Genomic DNA, 17,136 nt, shown 5'->3' with positions numbered 1-17,136 from the left:
AGGCATAAGATGAATTAAAATGCAATATTTAAATTTTAAATGATTATCTAATCGCAAAATCACGAAAATAATTTTTAAATATATATTATTAATTTCTTCTATAAAGAGCCACCGACCCCTAGACCGCCCCCAAATGCTTCTGATCTCCCCCCAAAAGGCTTCAGCGCCCACTGGGGGGGGGGAGGTACCGCCCACTTTGGGAACCAATGCATTAGACTAATGTAAGAATTAAGAAATTTTTTTAATCTCAATTAAAAAAAAAAAATGTTTAGTGTGTTATCAGGATTAAACTTTCCCATATTTTTGACAAGGATATACAGTCATTTTGATTCAAGTTAGGGCGTTGAAATAAGGCCTCAGCACTCTTTTTGAATAGGCGTTCGAATTTATAGCGACATCTGTGTAGAAGGCGAGTCTTGGACCAGAAAATGTTGTGGCTTGTCTCTATCCCGTACTGCGCCAATCCAGACTTATCGGATTTGTTGTGAAGAATGTATGATTGATGTTTTTGTATTCTTTTTTCTATAGAGCGTCCGGTTTGTCCAAAGTACGACAGATTGCAGGAACTCGATATATACCAGGCAGACATAGTTGAGCGTTTATTTTTAGAAAAGGGGAAATAGTGGATATTTTGTTAATAGGGATATAAGCGGATGTTAAATCATATTTCTTCAGAATTCTTGAAATTAGTTCTGAAATCCCGAAAATATATGGAATTGGAATTCGATGAATTCGATTCTTTGTTATTATTATTATTCGTGACACCTCTAAGGAGTCCGAAGACTCATCGCGGGAGGACACCCACCGTACAACTCTCCGTCTCCACTACTACACAGAACCTCTACTACCAATCACCTACATCAATGCCAGCCCACAACGACTAGTATTTTTTGTCTGTAAATTGCGTGTATTCTGAAGGGCCGATTTGTCTGCATATGGGATGAAAAACCGTAGTTTCCGGGAGAAAAAACCCTGCTACCTCCGTATGAGATCGGCTAACTCACCTTCAATTGAAAACGTCAGTTAAAGATTCCTCCCGTCATGACGAGAATGGAACTTAGGCCTTTTCTAATCGAAGGGCGCAACGTACCGTCGTTCTTCCAATTGTGCTACAGAGGCGCATGTTCTGGATTTATTGAGGTCTCGTCAGTGGGAGCCTGACGAGATCTCAATAAAGGTCGAAACCGGTCTGGATAGCGACCGTTTCCATAATGCACAGCATTATACACACCCATAAAGATACGTGCTTTGCATTATAGAATACTAAGGCAAGTGATCAGAACTTATGCTACCTTTACCACGAGTTGTTCCAGTCCTGAAAATACTTCAGGTGCAAACTTTGTTTGCTTACACTTGGATAAAGGATTAAACTAAAAATATATAATTCGTAGCATAGCCAAGTGAAAAAACTTCCAGCAATTGGAATGTTTGTTTTAATAGCGTAATTCAAAGTATCAAAAAGAAACCACATATTGCGAGAGAGAATAGCGCATTGTGTGATAATGATGTATACTCACACCACTGAATTCAGTTTTGCTTATTCTCAAACGTGGATTCCGTTTTAGAACATAGCTGCGAATTTTCATTTTAAGTATGTATATACCATGATATTTGTATAAATTTATCGGAAGATTAATTTGTAACTTCAACTTAGTGGTTTATGTATAATATAAAAATTTCTGGTAATTGTAGAAATACTTTATGAACATTCATGTTATTTGAAAGTGGAGGTTATTTTTTAAACAATATTGCTATGGCTTGTTTTAACTGAAAGATTCGATAAATATATTTACAAAATGGATAAAAGGATGGATTAGCGATAGCACTGAAAACAAATCTGCACTACCATTTACAGTAAGCAGCATTTTCTCTCTCTCCAAAGATAAGCTAATTTCTTGTTTTTACTAAAAACAAGAAACTTTATGAAATAGAAACTGGCTTGTAAAATTGACTACAACGTAATATAACGCTGTTGGATCTAAATGGATTTCATAGTGTCAGAAAAGAGGTTCAAAGAATGGTTAGTGTTTTTGTTTCAATATTTGTTAATTATAGAGGAGCCTTTCTCTCAAGACAAAATTAATATGGCAGTAAGATAGTAAAGTTATTTTTAGCTAGAATTTATCGGAATATAAACTAGAGTCGGACTGAAATTTTAAGAAAAAGGGCATACAAACATTTTCAAGTTGGCTATTTCAATGTAATACAATGTTTAGGTATTGAAGAAATCTCGTCATGTGTGACTAATACCCTACTGGAAGGTATGAGAAGAAGCGTGGAGGAGGGGGGGGGGGAATCGCTGCGTGTGTTTTCAGGAGTATTTACGGATTATGTAATTTTTAGCCCACCCACTGTACTAATTATTATAGTATAAACTAACAGCTTTTCGTGGCGTTAGCATTAAAAAAAAAAAAAATGGGAAGAAATTTTGTTAAGTTTCAGTGTAGCAGCTTACTAGTAATTATGACTAATATTACTGTCATACTGTCTACAGCAACACTACGGAAGAGTGGACTGTGAATATTTTGCCCATTGTTTTCGAAACCCCGTGGGGCACATAATCTCTCCAAGGAGATGAGAAGTAATGTTCAAATAACTTCAATGATATATTTAGTAACCAGAGCAACATTAATCTATGGGCACCAGCCTATAACTACAGATTTCTGTGAGCTTTGTTTCAATGCTTTTTAACATTCAGCAAAAACTATAATCAATAAAAGAGAATTTCCAAAGAAATCGCATTAAAAATTCCACAGTACTGATGCAGGGTAAATTCAATTTTCATGCACATAACATAAAACACAGTGGCGACTTGTACATAAGCACTACGACACCCTCCCCCCCCCCAATGAAAAAACGAAAAAAAAATTACATTTTATTTGTGTTTATAGATAATAGCAATGCTTACAACATTATACGTACAAATGCAATACAACATGTTAAAGGTTACAGCTTATGTTTCGACATTGACTGAATAGTTAATAATTGGAATTGTTCGATTAACGCTTTAGATTACGAAACAAATGCACTGCGATCTAACGCAGTGTCGGAATTATCACGTTCGGTCAGTTTCGGCTAGACTCGCCGATATTCGTTTGCACTTGTCTGCAGGTAACAAACGAATCCGACACTGCTCAACGACTAGTGTCAGATAAATGTCGCTACGGACAAATTGTATGCTTGCCCGCGTTACTTCTGTGAGATGCGAAACTTTTATTATTGGTGTGTGTTCGTGGTGTGGGATGAAATATTTTTGGTAAATCTTATTTTATATTGTTAAAATAATTATTTATTATTATTTATTATAGATACACGGCGGAATTATGACGAGTGTCACTGTTGAAAATAATTATATTTTCTCAATTATTGTTACACGAAACAAATGCACTGAGATCTAACGCACTGTCGAAACCGACATTGCTCGTTGAGCAGTGTCGCTACAGATAAACTGTATGTTTGCGGACGTTATTTCTGTGTACGAAACTTTTATTATCGGTGTGTGTTCGTGGTGAGGGTGAAATTTTTAATAAAGCAATTTTTTAATATGTAAATTTATTTATTAATAAATTGGCTACTGATTAGGAAAAAAATGTATTATTTTTCTTATTTTGTATATGCAGCACTCCCATTTAAAATTTTCATCGGCCGCCACTGATAAAAAAAAAACAGTACAGTATCAGACGTTATTTGACCATATGATACAGTAACATTAGTTATTATACGCGTTGCGGATTGATTTACAAGGTAAAATACACAATGCTTTGGTTAGTTCTACTCTTTTTATGTTGCTCTTACCCACGAAAGTTATTTGCAAACTTGTAGTACATATGGTACCGTGAGTGGACTAAAGAATTTTTTTATCATTTTATACAGCTTTTGTATTTTTAATGTACTTTTTATATAGTCCGGAAAGCTTGCTCTAGAGACCAAAAATGGAACTTTTTCAAGCTACTTCAACCTCCAATAAGCAGGGCGTGGTCTCACCAGGTGATGAAACTCATCTTCCACCTACTTCACTGGTATGTTACTTGAAATATTTTAGTCTATGAATATAGACATCTGTTTACCTTAAACAGACAAAAGAAGGTTACAGTGTTTAGCAAGAGACTCGCAGGAGGCCAGGCAGCAAGGCGCATAGTGAGAAAATTAATTTAATGGATTTGATAATCACAATACATTCGGTGTCCAATTCACTGTCATAGAAAGCCTTAACTCAGTCGGTATCGACAATATCATTTGGATGGAAAGACCTGGGTTCGATTCCGTCTAGGACACAAAACCTCTTAGAACAGCTTTACTGAAGGTGAGTTACCCGGTTTCATACATGTTGAAGAATGTTTCTTCCTGGTCACTCGAGTTTTTCAACCAGCAAAACACAGGAAAAAAAAGCAAAAGAACACACACAAATTAAGACATATGCCAGCGATGTTCTTAGTTTCTTTTGGCTATAAGCCCAAATAACAACTGCAGTAGTAAAAAACGGCCAATTTTTTCCCCCTAAATTCAGAGAGTGGGGTCTGTACGGTAGGGTGTGCAGACGCCAGCGACGGTGGTGATAGAAAGTGATTATGATCAGTGAAATAGCCTGAACTAATCCAGAATTCGTCTTTTGGGGGGAAACTGAACCAGCTTCCAAAAGTGGGTGAAGCTTGACATGTAATGTATATTTGGTATGATTACAGCAAGTTGGATGAGCCTGTGCAATACATCATAATTCTGTACACCGAATTGGAAGCTATTGCCTCTACATGTGAGCGCCTGTGCATCAGTATATGATATCCTCTTTTATAGGCATACTCCCTCTCATATACATCATTTCATCTATGTTCGGCTCAGGTGTCCTGTCAGCTGAGTAAGATGGCTTCATATTAATGCATGCGGTGATAGGACAATTAACTATATCTCCTGTCTATGTCAGACCAGCTAACTCATCCTGAGTTGAAATACACTCACGTATTACAAGTGTCCTTGACGTGCAAGTTTGGAACCAGTCTTTTTAACCAAAGGATGTTTTGATGACTATGCCGTTTGTAGCGTAGGCGGCGAGGATGGTCAGGGCTCACCTTCAACACTGCGCCTAAGGTAAATATCTCCTCGGGTAACAAAGGAAAAGGCATCTATATGTAGGAAAATTACAAATAGCGCTATAAAGCGCTCGCCTCTTTTACTCAACTGTTACACAATTTCTTGTGTGTGAGGGGGGGGTAGTCAAAAAGTAAGTAATTTGCTTTTTATAAACGTGTTGAGTTTTAATTTATAAAATTGAGACAACACTAAATTAAACCACCGGTCTAACTAATAGGAAGGAAATAGTGGCAACATGGGATACAGATTATGATTTTCATACACTTACAGTTAATCTTTATTCCTTCTTTCTTTCGTGAAAGAGCTGATTCGAATCCCGTCGTAGTAAAAAAAAAAAAAATTACGTTCGTACGAACTGTTGTAAACGATAGGCTATCCAGTCTTATGCTCTAATATATATAATTTTTTTAAAACATTATACGCAAACCACTCACTAGAACACGCATAATACACAGCCTTAGTGGCTTTGATGACAATCCAAACAACCCACGAGCTTTAAGGTATTATGTATGTTTGCTTACTTGTGTTCATCTGATTTTTCAGATAAACGAAGAACAAATATTGCGTTGGCCTCGCGACAGCGCTATGTGACCACTCTCATTGAAGACTGCGTCCAGCAGAACGACTTTTCGAAGAATACACCGTCAATGGTGACTTTCACGTTCATGTTGCTTGAGTTTTTTTTTTTTTTCGGCGTAGAGATTTCCGTCACTCTCTGCTTTTGACTTTGTTTCGTAGGATTGAGCCCAAATCTCGTTTGATGCAAAGAAATATTCCTTCCTTACCATTCAGAAGAAACAACTTTCTCTGTTAGAGGTACAACTGAACTTTTGCTTGCTTCTAACGCCATATTATTCTTCGGTCAACAAGTGGTGAGAGATCCTGTGATAGTGGTGCAGGGATACTGAACAGATGCAGACTACCCTTCAATGTGTGTCGTGCAGTCTGATCTGTCACACCTTCATACCTAGTAAACACACCTCGCCTACACCTCTCATTTTCAAGTATGAAGAATATGTTTCTCCTTTCGTTATTCACTGGAATTTCAAGAGATGCATTTCCACACTACGTTTTAAACCAGTGTTTTTCTTAAAGTGGAAGCAGTTGCTCATACTTTGGAGGCAGGCCGAAATCAAATATTTCTCATTTTCTATTACTCGTAAAGCCTTTTCGAAGTGTATTAATTACTTAATACACTTTAAAGTAATTAATACACGTTATTACTGGTACACAATCAGCATTATTTGAAATTGATAAATTCTATCGTGAGGCATTTTTATAGGTGTGTGGAGAGGAATATCAATTGTTTTTTCACTATCTTGGCGACAGCGAAACAATGTTCTTATCATATTTACAGATCTTGCCCTGCAATATGACATGCCATCTATATCTCTGCTTCAATCTACATACCACACGCAATCTTTCGGTTTCTTAGAACTGATCATTTACGATGCATTTCCTATTTCCCTTCATGCTCGTAAATGCGATAAAAACAAAGAATCAAGTTACGAACAGCATAGTTTCACCTCGAACAACAACAACAACAAAAGAATAAAGTCGGTCTGGTTCTGAATTAACAAGGTCTAACAGTAAGGCGGGGATGCAAACCAGCTTTATAAAATCAGAGGGAACTGAACTTGTTACATCCAAAATCAACAACTGTCCATAAACACTCGGTTATAAATATCACAATCAACATTAGTCCGAGAACGGATTGGAAAGGGTGCTTCCTCGCCCGCAGCTCCAGGTTCTTCGTCTGCGCAAGGCTTTGCTTTAACGAAGCCGTGAACTGAGAGTAATTGCCTGTTAATTTCAAGTGTTCTCAAGAAGTCTGTTTTACTGAGTGAGAAGATCCAAGTTTTTCCGAAGTGGAAATCCTACCACTTCTGAATAAGACCAGCAACTAAAAAACTTAGCAATGTTCATCGCGTTGTAAAGAATTCGAATTCACGTCTTTCAACGAAATGGCAGTTCTTCCAAATGACACGGAAGCATTTACTAAAAAGGGACGTAACAAATTGGAAATAACTTTGAAATTGATATTTGTTTTTTGCCTTGTCATTACTTACAATTCATCGCCGAAATAACTCAAACGAAGTCGCAAATTCTGTAATATTTCATCAGCATAGATTATAAGATGGGAATATTTTTGTGCTTGTTTGTTCTTCGCTTATTCAGGTTCGTTCTTAAATGTTTGCGTTTTATATATCAGATACAGAAAAACAATTCATTGGCCTATCAATTTCTCGCTTCTATTTATTCGTAAACAAAAATTTTCCGGGAGTAACCAGAGAAATCCTCGGGTGATTAGAGGTGCTAGTTGAATTTTCAAGTCGTGAGCAGTCTAGTACTTGCTATTTGTTTCAATTTTTTTGTAGTTCTAAGCGCGCTTAGCTTCACTGATTTGAATAGAATGTTTCTACCACGCTATCTCATCAACATGTTTTCTTTGAACAGTTATTAATTTGGCTTGATAAGTGTTGCGATCAGCAGTTTACGTGTAATATGGTTGTTGTAGAATTTCTGATGGTTCTAAAAAAATAATAAAAATTACAATATTTTTATTTCCTCTAGTACTACCAGTGAAGTAACTTGTCTATGACCGAGTTTATCAGCTGGTGCTATCGAAATGTGTTAACGATTAGAATACCAGAATTCATTCCAATCCTATCATTCAGATAAATATTAGATATTTTTATGATAATTGTATCACATTTGTTTTTATAAGAAACCTAAAAAGAGAACTTTCAGTTTCTGATTACGTTAAATTAATATAGTCTTCCTCAGGTAAGATCACTTAAAAATTTTAAATGGGTCCACTCTAGACAAGCAAGCAAAAAAAAAAAAAGCATGTGGAGTTTTTTAAGCATCTTTATTAAAAAATATTGTAACAACTTTTTTTTATTTCCCACAGATAACTTTTTCCTTCGTTCTCTCTTTTCGGGTTTCCAGTCTCATACGAAGGTAGCAGGGGGGGGTTCCCCTAGAAACCCTAGTTGTTCATTGCGCAAAACACGCAATTTACTCTGACCTCGGAGCCGTAGTTGCTTTGGCCATAATTCTATACATTTTCTGAGATCAAGTCGTTGAGTCTGTAGCTAAAGATTCGAGGACAAGAGTATGCCAGACAACTGCCGCTATTCTCGTATTCTTAAACCATAATTAGTATATTCTTGTACGATAGTGTTAATTCTACGGTAAATTTGAGTCACAGGTTAAAATCCTCAGTTTCCTGCTTCCCCAAGTCAAACGACTATCATGTTTAATTGGTAAGTTTGGTATCGCCGACCGGTATGCAAGTACCACTTCAATGTGCAATTTAGTTTTCCCCAGCTCCAAGGCTTGGTTCTTGTCTTTAAACTCTTTCATTTTTTCCTTGAATACTTGTATATTTGGATTCAACCTCTGAAATCCGCTCGACTTTCTTTTTTTTAAATCTTACAAACTGCTCAATATGATTCTCAATTTCACTTCATCAAAACTAAATGATGGCCACTTATTTCGTATCTCCTGTATACTCTTGTATCTTGAACTAGCATGAAAATATCAATAACATGGTCTATGAGTTATTGTCTTGATGCTTCTATCTTCTCTCCATATGAATTTGTACACATCTTTATGTTGGAACATCGTGCTAATAATAATTAATCCATAAGCCTTGAACAAATCCAGTAGATACTTCCCATTATTATTAGATTTGCTCTTTCCTCCAGATTTTTTTTCCCAAAATATTTCGATATGCCTGGTACTCAATTTCCTTACTCTATTTAAATCTCCAGTGACCAACTTTTTCTTTGTTAGCTACCGTCTCCAATACCTTGAAAAATTCCTTCACTTCCTTAGAACTTTGAGACCATACACAAATAAGTCTAATTGTCCAGTTCCATATTTTGATATTTACCCACATCACTCTTGAAATTTCCTGCAGTACGGTCATGAATGCTATAGCTACTCCTTCCTTTGCCTGATAATTCTTGCCTGAATTCAAAATATCCATCATATTTAGAAGAATCTAGCGCCTGTTTTTTTTTTTTTCTTCGCTTTGGTAACACTAATTATGTCGAAGTATGGAACTTCTCTAATTCTACCGGTTCCACATCTTTTCCGTTGATACTTCTTATGTTTGATGACGCTTATCTTGAATTCTTTAGATGGAGTTTGTTGTACTAGCTGATTTCTAAGCGTTCGCCGCGGTTCTCTTATAGAAACAGAAGATTTGTGATTTAGTTTAAGCCAGCACCGAAAACAATTTGGTTCGCTAAATCCCCAATTGCAGCTCATCCTCGTTTGTTCATTATCTAGGTAGATAACTATTAACGGGATGCACCGCGAAGTGAGAACTGGACATTGTCAGAAGACCTCATTTCTCCACATTCCTTAAAATGTCTGTGGAAGTATTCCCCCCGGTTACTTATCTGACCCATATGCGGATCCCCAGTGGGTTCGTACTGACTGTCTCTTAAATGTGTCGTCAGGCCAGTTTCTCATTTTGTAGGATGAAAAAAAAAACAGTTTTTTTTTTCATCCTACAAAATTTTGTTTTTTTCATACTACAAAAAGTTGAACGTGTAGAAATTGTTCCACAAATTCAACTACTGCTATATTTTTAAATCTTCGTCGGAGTGGTTTAACATGGACAGATTTGTTGCGATTATTGGAGTTTACTTCTGCATTTCGCTTTATAACGACAATGATGCTAACATCCTCTATATTATTCAAAATATAACCAAGTATTTTATTTATCTCTACATCTACAGAGTATTGCGAAATTTATGTTTACAAAGTTTTTTTTAATTTTTTTTTTACAGATATATTGTGATTTAGACTGATGTCACTTGGCACCGTACTAGGGCTCTCATTCCTCCTATTATTCGTCGAATGTTCTGTAGTTCACACGAATAATCATCCTGATTATGTTACCATATCGGGCAGTGAAGGCAAGAACATCACCCTACCTTGCTACTCCGCTTCCGACATGAAAATGAAATTCCAGTATTGGCTCTTGCCCAGCGGACGTCATGTTGATACATCAGGAGGGGAATATCACGTATCCGATAAAAATTCTTCTCTCACAGTGCTGCTATTGCATATTGAGCAGAGTGGAAGGTACACTTGCGTTTGTGTTGAGAATCTGCCAAGAAGCAAACCGTATGGTGCGCCTTTTGCTTCATATGTCGAGCTACAAGTGGAGCGCCAGCCAATAGTAGCAAAAGGATGGCGAAAATACAAACAACAGGTGATCTATGGTGGAATAGGAGCAGGCACAATGGCAATGGTTCTTCTGATTTGTTGCACAGTCTATAAGTACAGATGGAAACCACCTAAGAAAGAAGTTCCCATCGAGATGCCCTCAGAAAAGGAATGTAAAAAAACGGACATTCCAACCATTGACAGAAGAGGAATGGTGGAGGTACCGCTCGATTAAAGAACACTCTCCAGAAGAGCATAGTGTAAGAATTATGTAAACTTCATAACAAACATAATTCTAATGTTTATTTACGTTTGAAAACTTTTAATAACTTTAGTTGAAAACTTGAGTGTAATGATTCAAATTTTTTTCCCTAACGATCAAAATGTCATTTTTAATAAGTGTTATCTATTAACAGAATCCATGACGATTCTAAGCTACTATTAACTGGTAACACACTGTTATCAGATCTGTTCCGATGAGTGAGCTTAATACTCGTCGTATAGATTGTCACACTTTTTTGAAGGGATAAAAGCAATAAATCTTATTTTTTCTTTCATTGAATTTTTATTTTATATTTTTGCGTATCTTTCTGCACTAACAGGTAATAAAAATAACTTGGAAAACTTCTCACTATGATTTGAGCTGCTTCAGAGTGCTTATATCTTTAGGATTTCCTATTTAAGTCAACCGTATCGTGTCCTTTCTAAACATTCAACGGGAATTAAAATCTCAGAAATGGGCTCCATTAGGCCAATGAGCTCTTTCATTAGGGCTAATCGAGTGTGGGGACAAGAAATAGGAGCAAAATAATATTGCGAAGAATGTTAATTTGAATAACAAATCTATAAAAGTGTTTTAAATGGTAATAGAAATTAAAATTTCGAAATATAGAATCAGATTAAATTTATAAATCTAAATTATTTAATCACTGGAATAAATTTATTTATTAAATATAATTTAAATCTGAAGAACCTCCAGTACTTGTTAATCACCTTTCCCAACTTTGAAGTATGGATCTTGCACTGGTTAAAAGGTGTACTTGGTATTGATTTTCAGACATTGTAGCATTTATTCTTCCCATAAAGCTATCGTCGTGGAATCTCGCTTAGAAAGAGGTAAAGGTGGGTTAATCTTTCTTCTTGGATCAAACTCTTCCACTTTACGAATATACACTGCTTTCCGGCTTTTGCAATTTCTGTTTGAGACCAAACTTGCGTTATACTGCTAGACACATTATAGCAATGAAAAGCAATCCATATCGATGATTCTCGTCCTTAATGAATTCTGCATTGAGAATTTTTAAATGTAGCTCTCGCTTTTATATGAACTAAGTATTCATGTATCTGTGAGCATTTTGACAGCCACGATAACACTGCCACTCTTAATCTGCCAAATATACATGGAGTGGGGGGGGGAATAAATGTTATCATATTGCAAGCAAGCAATACAGCGAGAATAAAATAGATTAATGCAATAAATGCTTACGGCAATAGAAAGCTCTTCAACTACTTTAATATTTAAGTAGTAAAAGCGAGAGAGAGAGAATTGTTTAATTAAATCTGCTTGTTCTTTTAAAAATGCTTGAATGAAACATTTCGTCACAAGTATAATAATTAAATATTTTCAAGTGATATTTAACATGATTATTACTATCACGGGCTACTCTATGGAAACCTTAGACTCCTCGAGGGAGGCCCTAAACATGTCAAGAACTATCCAATATTTGCATAGTATCTATCATACTTTGAACTCATTCACAGTCATCGCGCCCATAACAGACATTGGCAACCTATTCCACTCTCCAAGCAAAAAAAAATCTAGTTCTCACACCCTTGCTAACTACATTCTACCCAGTTTCCAAGGATGGCCTCCAGTTCTCTCACCACCAGAAATGTTCTGAAAATTTTCCTTGTAAAAGCCCTTAAGTAATTTGCATGTATTAATCATATCGCCCCTTTTCTGCCTATCAACCAATTTCTGTAACCCACAAATCTTCAACCTGTTCTCGTAAGGTTCATTTCATAGACCCTGCTACCATCTAGGTCATACGCCTCTGGATCCTGTCCACCTCTTCCTCACCGCCAAGAAACCCTGGTGCCCAGATCTGCGAGCTGTAGTTAAGTTGGGGTCTTATCAAGGCTCGATAAAGAGGAATAATAACCTGCTCCTCAAAGTACTCTTCAGTAACCAAGTAATCTGATGAGCTGCTTTTAGCCACTTTTTATGTGTGCCTTCTAAACTTTAACTCCCTATCCACCAATATTTCCAATTATGAAATTTCAATTTCATGGAGTATACAGTTCCATCAATGTGGTATACAGGTGATAATCTTTTCGCCCTAAAATGCATAACCTTTCACTTTGCCATATTAAACTGTTATCCCTCCTTCTTTGTCCAGACTGCCAATCTATCCAAATCATCCTGCAAAATTTTAGCATCATTCGCATTAACTATTACTCTACCAAACTTTGTATCATCGGCAAACAACTGAACAGTTTCTCTCAGATCCTTTCCTATTTCATTAATGTACAAATTAAACAGTAGCGGCCCTGCAACATGCCACCAGTCACAGGCCTTCTTCTAGACTCTACTCCTGAATAAACTACGCTCTGTTCACTCTCCTATCCATCTCACCAACCCTATATCCATCCCCATGTGCTGCAGTTTACTGATTAGAATTTCGTGTATTCCTGTCAAAAGCTTTGCAAAATCCAGCAGTATCACTATAAACCCATTACTTTTATCCAACTCAGCTGTCACTGTGTTATAAAATGTGAGTTACTGAGGTATGACCTACCCTTCACAAAAACCATGTTGTCCCCCCCCCCTACAGTATCCCATTTCCTTCTATCCATTTCTGTATTTTGCTCTTGACCAACTTCTCCAATATCTTAACGACTACTGATATGCTGATCGGTCGGTAGTTTGCTACATCAGTCTTGGAGCTTCCTTTATGAAACAGAACTATTTCCTCCTCTTTCCATCCCCTTGGAACTAACTCAGAGGTGAGACTTATCATAAATAATATGATCAAAGGCATTGACAATTCCTTAGCACTTTCATGTAAAATTCCAGCTTTTCCATATAAGTGTTTCTCTCTCTCATTACTGCCATATCTTCACCTGAATGATATACTCTTGCAAAGTGTTCACTTAGTAATTCTACTATTTCGACTGATTCAGTTACTTCCCTACTATCGGCTGTCATTAAAATCATGCTATATATATCCTTTCTTTTACTTGCAGCATATCGATAGAACTGTTTCGGATAATCTTTGGCCTGCACAGCTAATTTCCTTTCATACTCTGCTTTATCCGTTCTTACCAAGAACAGTGCAGAAAGGCACACTGGGTGCCTTTCTGCACTGTTCTTGGTACTGTTCATATGCCTGCTGGTCCCCTTTCTCCTTGAATTTCCTCCATTTTTATTTATTTGCAGCCCCAGCTTAATGGTTATATTCATCCATTTAACTCCCACTTGATTTACTCTCCTGACTCTAGGTATGCAGTCTGCCATTACTTCCAGCAGTACAACTTCCCACGCACTATCAACATCCATCCCTTGCAGTTTCAAATTCCCTGATCCAAACAATCTCCTAAGGTTGTTAGATTTACCAGTCTGTAATTCCACATATACTCCGTCTTAACTGAAAATTTCACACATTTAACCATCTACCAGGTCAAGACCATTAGATCACTCTCACCTATTGGCAGTAACGTTAACATATTCGTTATAGACAAATTTTCAGATGCAATTACTAGATCGAGGACTCTCAAACTCCTAGTATATTGCATCACATGGTCTCAGGTAAATATCCCTTAATAACCGCATAAATTCTATTTCCTTCCTCCCAATCTAAATGTTTCCATAGTTGAAATCCTCCATAATAACTGCCTTCCCCCTATTTGCCGATGCATTCTATCCCCATCATCTTTTCCATTCCCTAGTCTATAAGCAGCAACCAACTGTATATTTTGTTCTGATGGTACATCGGATAGCCTCAAATGTGCTATTTTCACTGGCTTGCAGTTGAACTTCTTCTCTCTTTGGTTGCAGTTCATTGGCTGTTATCGATAACACTCCTCCCCCATTCTTTTCTCTCTATCCTCCCTGAACACTATACCCTTCACATTCTATCCCACCAACTATATCATCTTGTGTTAGCCATGTCTCACTACCGCTAATAATCTTTGGTCAGGATGAACTAACCAATGCCAAAAATTCCTCTCCCTTGTTCCGAATGCTCCTGGCATTAATGTACATAAAGTGCAAAAGCCCCTTGGGCCTACTGCTATCCTGACGCTTTATACTAACTATCCCATTCTGGTTTGTTACCAGTGGTACTAACTTAGGCATTTATAGACATTTTTACATTCAACTTCCTCACTGATATCTGCATATCCACTCAACAGCCCCCCCCCCCCCAAAAAAAAGCTATAGTTTCCCTAATTTTGTACATCCACTTTCACTTCATTCAGCAACACTTTTTTTTCCAGACTCTGAACAACAAATCTATTCAGATGAAAACCATCCTTCATGTATAAATCCTTTCGCCCGTCAAACTCACTCCCCCTGCATAACCTACACATCGTGTCATTCGCTATTATTGCCCTCCTTCACGACTCTACTCTCGCATACCGGGGACAACAGACTCACTATCTTAACTATCTCATTCTTTTCTTTTGCTACTTCCAGTAATGCTTGAACGCCATATTTTTCTGCTTTCAAATCATTCGTTACTACTATAATGCATGGGTATATTTCCCCGGATGTTAAATTGAATTTTTATTTAGATCCTAATGAAACCAAATCATACCTGACTGAGTTGGAAACTTATTCCAAAGAAGTTTTAATAGCGATAGTTAACTCTGAAATTAGTATTCTACTCAAATGAAATTAGCTGCTTGAATCCGAGAAACTAACAATGAAACGCTTAAAATTTAAGTCAAGCAGCCCTTTCAATCACCAAATATTAATCCATCATTAGAAAACATTTTCAAAGTTAAATCGATCGAAGGACAACGTAAAGATTCTAAATCAAACTTTCGCAGTGTAGGATAATAAAGTTTCAAGTTTGGATAATAAAACAGAAATACTAATGTGTCGAATATACGAAGACCTACATGTAGATATAAAGCTGTTTTGTGCATCTTCGCGAAAAGGGACTAGATCATCCTCATTTGCTGCAAAGACACTTTGCATGTTTAGTATTATTACATTAACTCTTCTGAAGTCAGACTCGTCGAGGGGAAAGAGATGTTTATATACAAAAGTCCTCAAGATTTACCACAAAGTCTGCAACATCTAATATCCATCCATTTCTCATCCGTACAAGACGGGTTGAGTCCCTGGATTGAAGGTTTTAGAAAATTTAATGCAGCCAGTTTACCATCCCTCTACTCCATCCCCTAAAGGTAAGTGTGTTCACGGAGCCGTTTTGCGGGACGAAGAACCAGAGTTTCCGGAAGGAAAATCCTTCCACTCTGTATGAGACTGGCTAACTCATCTTCAGTTGTTAGAAGGCCCTGATAATAGCTCTTCGCGTCCTAGATGGTCCTCGAACTAATGTATTTCCAACCAAAGGACTTCATCTATATCTACTGAGCCAAGGCTATCATACTAAACTTTAAACTCATTCACTCTTAGCATTTACGACACATTCAGGTAACTAGTTCTTATCCTTACTTTTGTACATTCATCTAAAAAAATCTCTTGTATTCACCAGTAAATATTCAATGCCTCTCAACAGCTTCCTGTTAATTCTAGATCTTTCTGAAATTGTACAGTGGACACTAGAACTGGAGGAGAGTCGATCTCCCCCCCCTTTTTTTTTTTTAGTGGCAAAAGGTTTCTTTCTCATTTAACGTCTAATAGAGTTAAGTGCACAATAATGTATGCTATTTTCCTCGCCCAGTGTAAAACTAAAAATCTGCTCATTATAATACTCAGCTTTAAAGTATTCCATGATTTGCTTCTAGATAATTCTTAGCCTACCCACGTATTAATACTATAGGTTTACAATCTTTAGTGGCTGGAATTCACATCAATAAAACTAATCAATGAGAATCTGATACCAGAAACTGAGAGAACAGAATTTGTGATACGACATAGCACTGGACTCGTTAACTGACTCCGTGTTAAATCGTTAATACGCACATTCAAAATTTATTAAAAGTTTTCAATATTCTCAAATTTAAATTTATATTATTAAAATATAGAATCGTAAGACTCCAGTCTTCAGGGCCGCATTTATACTTTTTGAGGAGGCCCTAAAAGAACAAGTCTATTTCAGTTAATCAAATTCATAGGTTTTTTTTTTTTTTAAGTTTATTGAAAATAAAAGTCGACATTTCCACAATAACTCATTTTAATAAACTAATATATACATATATATTATAAACTAAAATAAACTAATATATATGTGTGTATATATATATATATATATATATATATATATATCAGTTCAAATTTAAATTAAAAAAGAAAAAATAACTAAACGTTTTTTTTTCTAGCTTTCGTTTTAACAAATATATCTAAATGATGCAATAGACTCGATTAATAGAGTTAGAATTCTAGAGAATTCTTTCTGATTAATTCTTTCTCGATTAATTCGATCTGATTCAATGGATAATAATGACAGGTCAGCTGTTTTATTTTGGTGCAAGTTGCACCATGAGCGTTTAGAACTTGCATTTGAAATAGGCATCCTCAAAAATATTTTTATAATTGTTTCTACGTTCGGAAAAGTAGACCTTGTCCCATCGTTTATAAATTTGTAATTATTTTAATTGAAAATTTTTTTTCCTTTATCATTATTAAAAATTGCTTAGCTTCACTAATAAATTTTACTTAATCATTAT

General features: G+C 36.3%; 1 long non-coding RNA gene across 1 annotated transcript; it reads left to right on the top strand.

Annotated features, from left to right (window-relative positions):
- The first annotated feature begins 1,597 nt into the window (after positions 1-1,597).
- On the top strand, positions 1,598-10,832 carry LOC150101117 (uncharacterized). The gene is made up of 2 exons (XR_016549164.1): positions 1,598-2,020; positions 9,894-10,832. It is a non-coding gene; the product is annotated as an uncharacterized LOC150101117 (long non-coding RNA).
- Positions 10,833-17,136: the final 6,304 nt, after the last annotated feature.

This window comes from Typopeltis vanoorti, chromosome 12, assembly GCF_054136105.1.
Source record: "Typopeltis vanoorti isolate ZY-2024b chromosome 12, IOZ_Tvanoo_1.0, whole genome shotgun sequence".
Classification (NCBI taxonomy): Eukaryota; Metazoa; Arthropoda; class Arachnida; order Uropygi; family Thelyphonidae; genus Typopeltis; species Typopeltis vanoorti.
This window is presented reverse-complemented; position numbering and strand designations above follow the sequence as displayed.